General features: G+C 47.4%; 1 long non-coding RNA gene across 2 annotated transcripts; it reads right to left on the reverse strand.

The window, feature by feature from the left end:
- Positions 1-2,517: 2,517 nt before the first annotated feature.
- Positions 2,518-14,493, reverse strand: LOC145721085 (uncharacterized). 2 transcript variants are annotated; one of them, XR_014144555.1, is made up of 3 exons: positions 14,197-14,493; positions 13,617-13,717; positions 2,518-3,557 (listed from the first exon to the last, which is right to left on the reverse strand). It is a non-coding gene; the product is annotated as an uncharacterized LOC145721085 (long non-coding RNA). The 2 variants fall into 2 exon arrangements; XR_014144556.1 differs by lacking the exon at positions 2,518-3,557 and having other exon boundaries at positions 13,568-13,717.
- Positions 14,494-15,662: the final 1,169 nt, after the last annotated feature.

A 15,662-nucleotide genomic window follows, 5' to 3' on the forward strand; every position in this document is an offset into this window, starting at 1 on the left:
GGAGGATTCAGCAAGATAATATGCTGAAAACATGTGCACAGTGCCTGGCATCGCCTAAGTCCCAATACATGTCAGTTCTAATGATTAATTACTACACCAGAAAGTATGGTTGCCCTTTACGTTTCTGTACGATGCACAAGACTGTTTCAAGTGACGGGAACTCAGGTCAGACAAATGTGTTTTGTTGTGTTTTGTTTTGGAAGACCTCACACCGCCACAGAAAGCATAAGGGTCTAGCTTGCACTAGTTTCAGGGACAGCCAGATCCAAGGGCTGTGACTCAGCCAAATCTCACCTCTGCTTCCCTCTGCCTGGACTCTAGTCTCTTAAACATCTCCTGGGCTCATGGCAGCCAGCAGCTATGGAAGCTTCCATCTTTACCTCCCAGCAGGAAATCAGTAATGACTTTTGAGCTCTGTTTTCATAATTTTGGAGGTGGTTCTGATATAACATGGCCACGGAGGAAGGGGCCTCTAAGACTGGGGAGCACCCACTCGAAACACATGGTATATGCGAAGGAAGGAGGGACAGAACCATTTCCCAGAAGAGTGACATGTACTTCCAGACAGACCAAATGAGTTTACCCACACTTCACTCACTCTCAAAAAAAGTACACCCTTGGGGCGCCTGAGTGGCTCAGTCGTTAAGCGTCTGCCTTCGGCTCAGGTCATGATCCCAGGGTGCTGGGATCGAGCCCCGCATCGGGCTCCCTGCTCTGCGGGAGGCCTGCTTCTCCCTCTCCCACTCTCCCTGCTTGTGTTCCCTCTCTCGCTGTGTCTCTCTCTGTCAAATAAATAAATAAATAAAATCTTTAAAAAAAAAAAAAAGTACACCCTTGCACATATTGCTTTTTGCACCATAACAGAATCAATGTCCTTTGTATAGCAAGTTTTACACCATAACCAGACTCTCTGTGTGTGCATGCCTGTGGAAAACTTGTTTTTCTCTCTGCAATCTTGTAACATCTTCTCTTTGTCCCTATTGTTCTGAAATTTCCTGCCAATGTAACACGGCATATGCCAATTTTCATCTACTTTCCTGGGAATTTAGTGGGCCTCACTATGGTAACCAGTGTTCTTTGGAGTTCTTGAATTGTTTTCTTGGAGGATTTCCTCCCCTCTGTTTCCTCTGTTCTTTCTGGAACTCCTGAAATGGAGATAGTAGACCTCCTAGACTGGCCCTCTAAGGTTCTGATAATTTCTCAGTTATTTTCCATCTCTGTTCTTTTGTACTTTCTGTGACATTCCCATACCAGGATTTACAACTCTTCTGTTCTAATCTTCCTGGATGTTATCATAATTTTAATTCCAAGAGCTGTGTTCTATGTGCGTAAGACATCATTTGACACAGAAGAAAGGTTTGAATTTTTTTTAAAGCATCTCCTCATGCAAAATACAGAACAAAGTTCCTTTTATGAGATTGGTTTTCACAGTATCAGGCCCAGCTCAAGAAGGTAGTTTCAACTCCAAACAATTAGTAGCTAAAACCAAGACGCCTTTGTGTAATTGCCAAAGCACTGGTTTTCCTGGCTTGCATGTAACTAGTCAACACCGCATCTTGGACCAAAGGAAACATCACATTTGGAAGCGCTGGAAATGAGAAAGCTGTTACTTTAGACTAACACCATTCCGCTGGTGGGCACATTGACAGTAAAGCTTTCCCCGTAGACTGATGACCCTATAGATCTTATAACTATTGTATTTATGTGGTATCAATTAGAATCCCGAAAGAGAAATGTCTGGAAGAACTTCCAAAATTCCAAGACAATCTGCTGGGATGAAACACTCAAAGTGGTAACAAATATTTTGAAACACATGAGATATTTTGGAAACACTGTGTAAGTCTGGGTACTGACGGTATAGAGGTATCAAGAATTCCCTCTGGGAGGGGCACCTGGCTGGCTCAGGGCAAGAAGCATGTGACTCTTGATTTCAGGGTCGTGAGTTCAAGTCCCACATTGGGGGCAGAGATTACTTGAGTAAATAAAACTTAAAAAAAAAAAATCCCTCTGAGAAACATGAGGCAGGTGATATTTGTCTTACTCTGAGAAAAGCTTTTCTGTGCAAGCATGTAGAAGTTTGCCTATAGATGTGAATTCCATGTTAAATGAAGATATTGAAGGGGCATCTGGGTGGCTCAGTCGGTTAAGTGTCTGCCTTCGGCTCAGGTCATGATCCCAGAGTCCTGGAATGGAGCCCCATGTTGGGCTCCCTTCTCAGCGGGGAGCTTGCTTCTCCCTCTCCCCCTGCTTGTGCTCTCTCTCTCAAATAAATAAATAAAATCTTTTTTAAAAATGAAGTTATTGAAAACGATGAGTCTGGGGTGCCTGGCTGGCTCAGTCAGTGCAGCATGTGACTCTTGATCTCCAAGTTGTGAGCTCAAGCCCCACGCTGGGCATGGAGCCTATTTTAAAAAAATAAAAATAAAGAAAATAAAATAAAGAAAAAGAATATGATGAATCTAAGTAATCCAAACCACTACAATCCCTTCTATTTTGGATCAGAATATCACTTCCAGGGGCGCCTGGGTGGCTCAGTTGGTTGAGCGACTGCCTTCGGCTCAGGTCATGATCCTGGAGTCCCGGGATCGAGTCCCGCATCGAGTCCCGCATCGGGCTCCCTGCTCGGCAGGGAGTCTGCTTCTCCCTCTGACCCTCCTCCCTCTCATGCTCTCTGTCTCTCATTCTCTCTGTCTCAAATAAATAAATAAAATCTTAAAAAAAAAAAAAGAATATCACTTCCAATATTTCATATCAAAGTACATAGGCTTCCAAGATATAAATTTTATGGCTCAAATAAAGACTTTTTGTGAATAATTCTTACTGCTCGGATTTCTCAAAGGTTACTATTGTCCTTGTCAAAGGTTTTATTCATTTGACCTCTTTTTGACCAAAAATTTCAAAGAGGACATGAAAATAGTTAACTGGTACTTAAAACGTTCATAAATTCGAGCAAAATTCAACTTTGGGAGGCAGAGATTGAAAATGGTGTGTCGGTGGTACGAAAACTAGGAGAGGGATCTGAGGTCTACTCATTCAACACAGCATTTCAGCAAGGCTCCAGTGCCTGGCCCCCTCTCGTGGAGACCAGAGCCCCTTGGCTCTACCGTCCCTGGAGCTTTGGGGTCTGCTTCTCTGTGGTGCCCTTGCTGGTGTAGATTTAGCTCAATCGACTTTCCTCTCCTTTTTGTCAGAAGGGACACAAAGTGTGTATACAGTCTGCCACACTTATCTGGGAGTAGACAGTGCTTTTTTAAACTCTTTTGCACTTTTTTAAACCAGAGAGTCTGGTTTCAGAGGGAAGCTACTTGGAAGTCCAATATATTAAAGAGAAAAAGTACAGTTGCTTTGGTTGGAGTAGGAATGAGATGCTCTTCACATTGGATGCTTTCTATGTTGGAGTCCAATGAATGGGCAGCAATCATAAGATTTTTCTAAGCCAGGCCCTGCACTAGCTCCTGAGGATGCGGATGTGGACAACGAAGTCTCTGCCCTCGGGGAGCTCAGGGTCCAGTGGTAGAGACAGACACGTATATGAAGAATTACAAGGTTTCAGGTCACTGAAATGAGAAATGGAGGGGCGCATCAGGAGGAGATTATCTCTCAGTTGATGGAAACCCACTCAAACTGGCTTATGCAGAAAGGGTGGGAGTGGGGTTTTTTTTTAAGAATGATCAGAGTGCAGGTTATGGGTTCCCAGGGCCAGTCCCCCGCGGGAGTCAGCCTTAGCTCTCTTGTTTCCGACACCTCTCTGCAATCTATGGCAAGTTCTGTTGGCTTTACCCTCAAAATACGTCCAGAATCTGACCCTTCCCACCAACTCCACTGCTATCCCCTAGGTCCAAGCCACTGGCACCTTGGGCCTGGAACCTTGCCGTGGCCTCCTAAGAGGACCCCAGATTCTGCCCCTGTGGCTTCTCAGCCTGAATCTTCCACTCCTGTCCCCTTCCCCATATTGCTGCTGCCACAGTTTCCCCCTCAGGGCCTTGGCTCTAACCATTGCCTCTCCCTGGATTGTTCTCTCACCGCGCCCCCCGCCACGTGACAGCATCCTGTCTTCCTTCAGATCTTTTTTTTTTTTTTTAAGTAGGCTCCACACCCAGCATGGAGCCCAACACGGGCCCTGAACTCTCGACCCTAAGGTCAAGACCTGAGCTGAGATCAAGAGTGCTTAACCAACTGAGCCACCCAGGAGCTCCATCTTCCTTCAGATCTTTACTATTTCAGTACCTGCCCTGTCCTGCCCCTACACTTCCTACCCCACTTCCTAGCTTTCGTTCTTTTTCCTCCTTAGCTCCTACCACCACTTATTATTTTTCTTATATCCCTTATGGTCTCTTCCCTACTAAAATGTACCCTCTAAGAGAGCAGGGATTTCGGCTTTCGTGTTTCATAGATGCATCCCGAGCACACGGAATAGTGCCTGACACACTGTTGTTGCTTGGTGAATATTTATTTATTTATTTTATTTATTTTTATATAATCTCTACGCCCAACGTGGGGCTCGAACTCAGGACCCTGAGATCAAGAGTTGCACGCTCTTCTGACTGAGCCGGCCAGGCGCCCCCTTTAGTGAATATTTATTGAGTCAATGAAAGTCTGGTCTCTCCTTTCTCTCTGTAGTCTCCCTTCTCTTCCTCCTCCTCTTTATCCTCCTCCTTTTCTTCCCCCTTCTCCTCCTTCCTTTCCTCCTCCTCCTTCTTGCTTTCCTCAGCATCTGGTGGTAAACTGCGGGGTCAGTTCTGGAGCTCTGTGATAAATTCCAAATTCTCAGCCCAAGGACTCCAACTGACCTAGTTTGAGCCAAGTTTTCAGCCTGGGACCCATCAGCTCTGGCCTCTGGGATGCATATATCTATATACACACACTTCTCCGTGGTACGGGTCAGTTCCCAGAGAATCAGAGCTGGACAGATGGCCCCAAAAGGCGCTGTGAATGTGAAGAAGCAATCTAGACAGCGGTAGCAGCCACCTAGATTTTCTTAAACCAGAAACAAAACAGAACAATAAAGTCCTTTGTATTTTTGGTTCCCTTTTACATTTGTGGCAAAAATGCCAGTCAAGTTTCCTGCCACATTCAACTTCCCCTTTTGACTTAAGCTGGCTTGGCTCTCACAGTCCCTCCTAGGGCGGTCCTGGCCAGCAAGGAATGGCTAGGATGGATCCCTGGCCTGAGGGACCCCAGTCTTTTTGTTGGGTTGAGCCAAAGAAGACTCTTTCCCAAGGACTTGAGCACAGGGACCCAAAGGCCACGGGCAGCTGGTGGTGGGCTCCAGGGTGGAAAGGTCCTGGGGTAGAGTCGGGACTGCAGTTGGCTGAGGGCATGCTGTGGGGAGGCCAAAGTGAGGAAGAACAGCAACTAACCGAGAGCAGTAGCCTTTGGTCTGCAGACAGGAGAAGCAAGGCGGCCCCTGAGCACAGCGGAGACAAGAGACAGGGCTGCCTCAGAGAGAGGGAAACAGAGAGAAGCTCTCCGACAGCTTTTCACTTCTTCCTTCCACTCACTCAACAACCCCTGAGCCTCTCGTCCTTGCTTGGAGCTGTGCCGGTCACTAGTGATGTGGGCAAACGAGACAGAAGGGAGTTTTTCCTTGTGGAGCTTGTACTCCAGTCAGGGAGAAAACCATGAAACAGAGTCATAGGGATAATTAATTCATTCATTAGCAGCCTAATGACCAATGTGCATTAATGACAAGATGAATTAATTCTTTACAAGGGCTCCAAAGGTAAAATAGAATGTAGTATAAAGACTTAGGGCCTGAGATGTCACCCAGTCTGGGGCCTAGGGGAAGGCTTTTCTGCTGGGACCTCAAAGATAAATGGGAGTTAGCTGGGCAAAGAGGAAGGGAGAAGAATATTCTAGAAAGAAGAAATGGGCTGTGCAAAGGCCCTGAGGCAATAAAGAGTATATGGCACATTCAAGAAAACCAGGGCAGTCCACCGTGGAGCGGGAATGGGCAGGCAGTGGTGGGTGGGGCCAAGTCAGGGGTTTGGATTTTATTCCAAGGGCTGTGGGAAGCTTTACTTCAAGGGCTCTAAGCAGGAGAGCAGCTTCATGTCACAGGCAATTTAGGAAGGTCACCCTGGAGGCTGGACTAGATGGGCTGACATGGAAAAACATTCAAGATGGATTCTTAAAGAAAAAAGGCAGGTTGCCAAATGAAACATGCAGAACTATCCCAGCTATGAGAAAACAAGCAGACAAAATACAAGTCTGAGTGAAAACACACAGTCGAAGTTCTGAAAGGACACATGTATAATCAATCAATAGCATAATTTGCCTTCTCAGGGAGCCACAGACTTGGGATTTGTGAAATTAAACATTGTTGTGTGCTCAGTTTTATTTGAATTTTACAGGGATAGTGAATGTCTGTATTACTTAATTAAATAAGTGACCAAATAAATAAATAAATGTCATTTTTTTTAAAGATTTTATTTATTTATGTGTGAGAGAGAATGAGATAGAGAGAGAGAGCATGAGAGGGGGGAGGGTCAGAGGGAGAAGCAGACCCCCCGCCGAGCAGGGAGCCCGATGCGGGACTCGATCCCGGGACTCCAGGATCATGACCTGAGCCGAAGGCAGTCGCCCAACCAACTGAGCCACCCAGGTGCCCCTAAATAAATGTCATTTTAATAAAAGCAAACAAATAGGTTGTTTTTTCCAGAAGCAGAGCCCAAGGTGAAGATTCTTGTACAGGTGATATATTAAGAAAGGCCCCCCAGGAGAAGCTGGTAAGGGAGTGTGGGAAGCAGGACAGGGATGGGGAAAAGAGCAAACAAAGATGTGGTTTCAGTAAAATCCCAAAGCCGGTAGCCTCTGCCTGATCCCTGTGGGCACTGGGAATGCTGGAGTCGAAGTACAACCTCTGTGTCGTCTTGCCCTGAAGCAATGAAGCTGGGCTTTCCTTTCTATTCTGATCAGTCACTGGCCAAAGCACGCCCATAGTGGGCGTGGGAATGGGGCCAGGGCAGGAACTTAAACTCCGGGGTACTTCCAGCTCTCCTGAGGGCAAAGTGGCTCCAGTAGCTTAGTCCAGTCTGCACAGACTGCAGACAGCTCTCTCCCCCTGGTGGGGGGGGGGATAGAGCAGGGAGGGAAACATTGGAAGCCGAATCACCATCATGGAAACCAGGGGAGGTGCACATAGAAATGATAAAAGGGGGGCACCTGGGTGGCTCAGTCGTTAAGCGTCTGCCTTCGGCTCAGGTCATGATCTCAGGGTCCTGGGATCGAGCCCTTCATCGGGCTCTCTGCTCAGCAAGGAGTCTGCTTCTCCCTCTCCCTCTGTCCCTCTGCACCTCCCCCCCACCGCTCGTGCTCTCTCTCTTGCTCGCTCTCTCTCAAATAAATGAACAAAATCTTAAAAAAAAAAAAACCTAATATAACACCATGTGTTAACTAACTGGAATTAAAAGAAAAACTTAAAAACAAAAATAAAAACAAATACAAAGGGCATACTGTGTATATCATTTTTCACTTTCCTCATTTCACACCTTGGAAACGGTGCCATGGCATTACATTGAGATGTTCTTCATTCTTTTCAGTGACTACATAGTATTACGTTACATGGAATGACCTAACTTTAAGCATTTCCTTACTGAGGGACATTTAAATTGCATCTAGTCTTTATTACAACAAACAAAACTGCAATGAGTATTCTTTGCTTATATCTTTGTGTACATGAACAAGTATAACTCAAAGTCAGATTTATAGAAATTTTTGATCCAAGGTTATACAGAGTTAAAAAATTTTTTTCTCCTGGGGCACCTGGGTGGCTCAGTCGGTTGGGCATCTGTGTCAGCTTAGGTCATGGTCCCAGAGTCCTGGGATCGAGTCCTGCATCGGGCTCCCTGCTCAGAGGGGAGTCTGCTTCTCCCTCTCCCTCTGCCTGCCGCTCCCCCTGCTTGTACTCTCTCTCTCTTTGACAAATATATAAATAAAATCTTTAAAAAAATTTTTTTTCCTAAAGATTTTTAACTTTGGGACACCTAGGTGGTTCAGTCGGTTGTGTCTGCCTTCGGCTCAGGTTCTGATCCCAGGGTTTTGGGATCAAGTGCCACATTAGGCTCCTTACTCAGCGGGGAGCCTGCTTCTCCCTCTCCCTGCCGCTCCCCCTGCTTGTGCTCTCTCTCTCTCTGACAAATAAATAAATAAAATCTTAAAAAAAAAAGATTTTTAATTTTTTTAAGTAATCTCTCCACCCAATATGGGTCTTGAACTCACAAACACGACATCAAAAGTCCCACGCTCTGACCAAACCAGCCAGGTACCCCCCAAAATTTTTAAAGATTTTTTTTTTAAATTTATTTATTAGAGAGAGAGAGTGAGAGAGAGAGCGCAAGAGGGGGAAGGGTTAGAGGGAGAAGCAGACTCCTCGCCGAGCAGGGAGCCCGATGCGGGACTCGATCCCGGGACTCCGGGATCATGACCTGAGTCGAAGGCAGTCGCTTAACCAACTGAGCCACCCAGGTGCCCCCAAAATTTTTAAATAGATATTTGCCAATAGCCTTCCCTAGGCCTGGTACTGAGTTACACTCCCACCAAAAATTATGAAAATCCTGACAGCTTATTTAACTCAGGTGAGGGCATCTTCTGTAGAAGTCTTTTACGTCTCTTTGATTGGTGCTTCTGTCTTCCCCGGCATTGAAGCAAAAAGAAGATTATAGTTTATGAAAAGGAAAAGAAAGAATTTTAGGTATAAGATGATTCACAGGAAGTAACAAGTTTGTTTAAACAACAACAACAAAAGACCACCGCAGTGTGGTAAGTGGACAGAGAGAGACACCAGGGCTGGGGCTGAATTGGGAGATGGTTGGAGGGGTCTGGCAGTTCTCTCAAATCTTTTCACAAACCCCTTCGTATTTGATCGAGGTTGAATGGAACTCAGTTTCTCATAAACAAATAGCCTCCACCAGGTCCCTATCAAAGACCTTGCTCTCCCTGGATGCGAGGGCCATCTGACATTGGCCTTCCTCGAACACATCACCTAATCAGAGGAGCATTCCAAGATGGAAATGGAAGGGAGCTCTTTGTAGTTGAGGGCCCACCAGGCCCTTGACATCTATCACCTGCATCGGTCCGTGGTGGCGTGCTCAGCCCCCTCCTCCCGAATCCATTCCACACCCAGAGGATGTGTCTGAGCCAATCATGGTAAGTCCTTCCCTTAGGCAGGGATGGCTCAAGACTGGTCGTGAGACCCAATTCTGTCCAACGGGACCCGAGAGGGCTCTGCTGGAGAGCGTCTGGGAAACGTTTTCTCCAAAGAGAGAGCCACAGACTGGTATGGACTCTCCTCATTCCCTGAACCCTGTGGCGCTCGGGCGTGAGCACTAGGAACTGCAGCTCTGTCTTTCTACCGGCCTGAGGATAAAGCCGACCCTGAGACTGGCAGGGCAGAGAAAGCGCCAGAGCCTGCATCCTGGGCAGCACTGTGGAGTCATCATCGTCAGCCAGCCCAGAAGCTCTTCCCTACCTCTGGACCTTGTTTGATGGGAAATGATAAGCATCCATGTTGCTCCAACCAGTTGCCGTTGGGATTCCTGTTCTGGACCACAGCTGCACTGGAGCCGATTCAGGCCGGTGTCCTCAACTGTCCCTCACTGCAGTCTTCACGGGTATGCTGCTGAATCCGGATCCATGTGTGCAATGCACTTCCCATGCTTTTCCTGAGCACACCTACTGCTAGCCTCATGTCCGGCAGACAGATGGCTGAGAGGTCTAGCAACCCCAGCTGAGGCCCGGGAGACACGTGTCTTGACTGTAACATGCAAGACCTTGGCTTTCTAAGTATGAAAGAGCACGGTGAAGGCAGGAAATCGTTCTTCTCAAACAGTGCAACAGTACTAAAAGCCTTGACCCGGCAGGATCCTTGTGAGCACTGTGCACACATCATGCAATATCCAAGTTCCGTGCTCCTCTTGCACTAGAATGACTGCTTTTAATCCTGTCCAGGTTGCTATCAAAAAATTCATGACTGAATCACTGCCACATAACAATGCTGTGAGCTAATGATGGAGGCTCGAAGAGCTCAGTGTCAGACCTTGGACTTGAACTCAGGCCTGTTTGCCTCCAAAATCTGGCCTCGTTTCAACACAAATTCCCCGGTTCAACAGCATAACGTCGTAACGGAATGGCCAGAGCTTTCTGAAGTAGACTTGTTGTACTGGCCTGCCATCACTCCTTCCTTATCCTTTTGGGGAATAAAAACCTCCTTCTTAAATTTTGTTTTATTTTTTTTAAGTATTTTTATTTATTTATTTTTGCGCACGCGCATGCACACAACGAAAAGAAAGAGAGAGAGCACACGAGCAGGAGCATGGGGTAGAAGCAGAGGGAGAGAGAGAAGCAGGCTCCTCGCTGAGCAAAGGGCCCGATGTGGGACTCGATCCAGGACCCCAGGATCATGACCTGAGCCAAAGGCAGATACTTAATGGAGTGAGCCACCCAGGCATCCCTGATCTCAGTTTCTGCCTCTTTTAAGAGGATCAGTCCTATCATACATTACAGTTCCCAATACTGACACATGTGTTTTTTGAGTCTCTCACATACATGAAGATGCTCTACGTATAACTCGGTCAATACTGAGAACTTGCTTGAGATCTTGAAGATCCCTCTCATTTTGCCTAAGTACCATGTAAAGAGGTAAGTGGGATTCTGATCCCTTGAGGGCTCTTTTGGAGCACAAGGTCTCATGCCACACCATGGAACTAAAAGGCCTTGGGTTCTCCTTTAGGGTAGAGCAAAAGGAATTGAGGGCCAGTCAGAAAGATATTAGGCAGGCCTCGGTGGGTATAGTTTATAACCTGTGGCCAGTAGGGTTAATTGCCCAGGCTTTGGGGTTAGTGACTTGGTCTGAATGCCACCTCTATCACTTCAACTCTATATGGCCCTGGGCAACTCACTCCCCCTCTCTAAGCTCCCGTTTTCTCAACTGCAAAATTGGGCTAATAGTGGCAATCCTAAAGATTTCTTTTGAAGATTAATAAAATAATACACATAGTTGGGGTGCCTGGGTGGCTCAGTCGTTGAGCGTCTGCCTTCAGCTCAGGTCATGATCCTGGGGTCCCGGGATCGAGTCCCGCGTCGGGCTCCCTGCGTGGCGGGAAGTCTGCTTCTCCCTCTCCCACTCCCCCTGCTTGTGTTTCTGCTCTCGCTATCTCTCTGTCAAATAAATAAAATCTTTAAAAAAATAAAATAAAATAAAATAATACACATAGCTATGACTCATCTTACTTCCAAGCGGCAGAATCCCAAATCAAACTATCTTTAATCACAAAAAAGAATTTATTGGCTCATATAACTGGAAAGTCCAGGAGGAAGATCTTGGTATAGCTGGATCTAGTGGCTCAAATATTGTCATCAGAAACAACCCTGTAGGGACGCCTGGGTGGCTCAGTCGTTGGGCGTCTGCCTTCAGCTCAGGTCGTGATCCCAGGGTCCTGGGTTCAAGCCCCGCATCGGGCTCCCTGCTCGGCGGGAAGCCTGCTTCTCCCTCTGCCACTCCCCCTGCTGTGTCCCCTCTCTCTGTGTGTTTCTCTCTGTCAAATGAGCCATGCTAAATCACTTACTTTTCACCACAGCTACTACCCCACTCCAAAGTCTGTGGTTTCTAGCTCGATGCCTCCTAACTGTCTCCCTTCTTCCTATGCCCCTGCTCCTCATTCCCAGCGTCATCTCCACAGAATGATCTTTTAAAAATGTGAATCAAATCATATGACTCCAATAGCTTCTCAGTGTGAAATCCAAATCCCTGTCCATGGCCCACCTGGCCCCTCAAGCTCTGGCCTCTGTCTGACCCAGTGAAGGGTCCTCCTCTTTCACGCACTGCACTGGCCTTCTCGTTTTTCCTCACCCCTAGGCCTTGCTGCCTAACTTCATATATAACTCCCTTGATCTCATCTCTCACAGGTTTCCAGCCCCACAGTTCCAAGTCCAGTAGAAAGGAGAGAGCCCACTTGCCCACCAGTTGGAACACGAGTCCAGGGCTGGCTTTCATTGGCCCAAATTGCATGGTGGGCATATCCCTGAACCAATCACTGTTGCCAAGGGGCTGAGACGCTTTGCTTGGTTAGGCTCAAGTCACCTGCCCACCTGGAGCCAATGGAAGTGCGGGCTGAGTGGAAGACAATTTCCCCGAGAAAACCTGAGGTCCTGTTACCTTGAGGGTGAAATAATGCTGGGCAACAAAAATAGCAAGTATAGGGGTGCCTGGGCGGCTCAGTCGTTAAGCATCTGCCTTCGGCTCAGATCATGACCCCCAGGGTCCTGGGATCGAGCCCTGCATTGGGCTCTGTGCTCGGTGGGAAGCCTGCTTCTCCCTCTCCCACTCCTCCTGCTTGTGTTCCCTCTCTCGCTGTGTCTCTCTGTCAAATAAATAAATAAAATCTTTAAAAAAAAAAATAGCATGTGTAGTTTTTGGTTTGCACAGTGCCTGACACGTAAGAAGTGATGGGAAAAAAAGAAAAGATCCAGCTTGCACTGCCTGCAAGAACCCCCAGGGGTCTCCTTCATCAACATTCATTCAGTTAACAAAATTTTATTGATATCTCTTAATTCCAGGCTTCCTCCAAAGGGACTCTGCTACCCTCTTGAATCAAAATGAGATGATGTAATAGGTTATATGTCTTGTCTAGAACAGTGCCTGGCATTCAATCCACAATATTTATTGGGCTTTTATTAGCACTGGAGAGGAGCTCAGGCTGGTAGAGAGGAGCTCAGATAGTCAAAAAGAGCAATTTGAATGGAGACAAAAGCCATTCATAAAACTGATACCTTGTAGGGAGAAAAATCGAGTGACCTGGGCCTCTTTTTTTACTGAATAGCCTTTTGTACCTTTGCAATTGTATACTTCTATTAATCACTTTTTAAAAAAAACATTGATCTTATTTTTAAAAGTAATGCCATAAAAAGATGTACTATATCCATTACATGACTAAAGTAAAAAGTTTGGCAATGCCAAATGCTCAGGAGGATGGGGAACAACAGAACTTCTCACACACTGATGGTGAAAATGTAAAATGCTACAACCACTTTAGAGGACTATTTTGCAGTTTCTTACAAGATTAAATCTACAAGATTAAATCTATGATCCAGCAATTCCACTCCTTTATCCAAGATAAATAAAAACTCAGGGCCACAAAAAAATTTGTATAAGAATATTCTACAAATTTGGGGTTAATAACAACCCCAAACTGAAAAAAATGCAACTGTCTATCAACAGGGGGGAAAAAAGGATACGCAAGTTATGGTGTAGTTATATAATGAAATACTACTCATCAGTTTCAATCAACTTTTAAAAATTACTGATACACCCATATGGATGACTCTCAAAGAAGGAGAAGGAGGAAGAGGAGAGGAGAAAGGATATGGATGAATCTCAAGAAGATTATACTGAATGAAATAAGCCAGATTCAAAAAAACATAGTCTAGGGGTGCCTCGGTGGTTCAGTTAGTTAAGCTCTGACTCTTGGTCTCAGCTCAGATCTTGATCTCAGGGTCCTGAGTTCAAGCCCTGCATTTGGGGCTCCACCCTGGGCAGGGAGTCTACTTTAAAAAAAGAAGAAAAAACACAACAGATTGTATGCTTTAATTTATATTGTTCTAGAACAGGCAAAACTTACCTAGTGTGAGAGAAGTGGGTACAGTGGTTGCCTGGGGTCGGGTGTGGGATTCATTGGAAAGGAACTCCAGAGAACTTTCTGTGGGGCTGGAGATGTTCTGTCTTGAAAGAGATGTGGGTTACAGGGGTGTTTTCATTTCTCAAAACTCGTGGTACTGTATGTGTAAGTTCCTTCTGTGCATTTCATCAAAGGTAAACTATAACTCATTTTTTAAAAAAAGTATTTGAATAGGGGAAGTTACCGTATACTAGGGAAATGTGCGACAGGATGACTCCATGCGGGCGTGGGTGTACCCTAGCGATCAGGGAGGGCCCCCACTAACAAAGAGAGATTTGAAAGGCCCTAGGGGGATGACAAATTGTCCCTGCGAAGTAGGATGAGGGAGGGCCTAACTCAACACATAAATGTTAGCTTTTTATCAGTGTAGACCTTCCAAAAGCAAGTCTCTAACGTTCACTTTGTGCCTTCAGTTTTAAAGTACTGTTTTCGCATAATCTCACAGGGACCCTTCCAAATCTGGCATTCTGGCTCCCACACTGCAAGTGAGGAAACGGAGGTTCAGGGAGGTCGAAGGACTTACGGAAGACCAACAACTAGGACGTGGCAGGAGCCAGGTTTCAGGGCGGCTTACTTGGTGTCAGTTTCCCGAAACATAACCTGAAACAGTAACCGCAGACTCTCCAGGTTGGGAGGGCTGGAGCAAAGGAACGTCCTGGGGAACAAAAGAAGGGCTGGGCCGGCGCACTCGCACCTCCCACCTCCCGGGGCGCCAGCCTCCAGGTCTCCAGGGAGAGTGGGGTGGGGGCGAGGGCGCCAAAGGCTGGCTCCACTGCGCTGAGTCAGCGGCTCCGGGGACCCTGGCGGGCGGCTCCGGAACAAAGAGAGTCCGCGTGGTGCTGGGGGGCAGGGGGCAGGCGGGCGGCGGCGCCGGGGCAGTGGGGGCGGGGCCCGAGCGCGGGGAGTCGGCGGGGAGCGGCGCCGCCCACGCGGAGTGGGGCGGGGCCTGCGCCGGAGAGAATGGGGGCAGAGGGGCGGGGCCTGCGCCGGGGGAGTGGGGGCGGGGCCCAACCCCGGGGGAGGGGCGGGGCCTGTGCGGGAGAGAGTGGGGCCAGAGGGGGACCGGCCCGGGCCCTGCCGGGCGGGGAGCCGCGGGGTCGCGCAGCCAGGAACCGGGCTGCTGGAGAGGGCCGAGCGGTGGGCTCCCGCCCGCCCCGCGTGCGCGCAGGCCCGAGGCTCTGCCGCTCGGGTCTGGGTCCTGGACCGAGCCCTTCTCCTGCGTGGTCCTGCCTGTTTCCTCTTCTGTGAATTGACAAGACCGGTCTTGTTTTGCCGGGTGTTGAAGAGTGGGTTGAGAGAACGGAAGTGAGGAGGAGTCTCCTTAACAGACAGCTCCTTCACAGACGTCTGTTTTGTACTTGCTAGGAAGAACTGTCTTAATAGCTGTACTAACACTTCACTCACACATTTCCATTTATTGTAAGAAACAATCCATGAAAAAGGTAATATTATCATCCCCATTTTACAGCTGAGAAAACAAGCTCAGAAGAGCTTGTGTGGCATGCCCACATGAAGACTAGTGGCAAGAAGCAGGACTTCAGCCTTGGGTCTCACTTGGCGTTTTTGGAGTCTTTCTCACCCTAAAGCCCATGCTCTTAAGTAGCATGCATGCATTCATTCTTTCATTCATTCAGAGCTATTTACTGATCACCTCTGTGCTAGGTCATCTGTTGGGTGTAAGGAATACAGGGAATAAGTTACAGTCCCCACACAAATGAAGCTTACAATGTAGTTGGAAGACAGTGAGCAATTAATGACAATAATTACTCAATTAAAATTGTGATATGTACTTTAGTGGACAAGTACAGGGAACTACAGGAACGGTGTTTCCTGAACGATGAGTGCCTATCATGTGCCAGGTTCTATCCTAAAGCCTTTATGAGGGGCGCCTGGGTGGTTCAGGTGGTTAGGCGACTGCCTTCGGCTCAGGTCCTGATCCTGGAGTCCCAGGATGGTGTCCTGCATCGGGGGGGGGGGGGGGGGGGGGGG

The sequence above is a fragment of the Leptonychotes weddellii genome, chromosome 4, assembly GCF_054177405.1.
Source record: "Leptonychotes weddellii isolate Sample4059 chromosome 4, ASM5417740v2, whole genome shotgun sequence".
Lineage (NCBI taxonomy): Eukaryota > Metazoa > Chordata > Mammalia > Carnivora > Phocidae > Leptonychotes > Leptonychotes weddellii.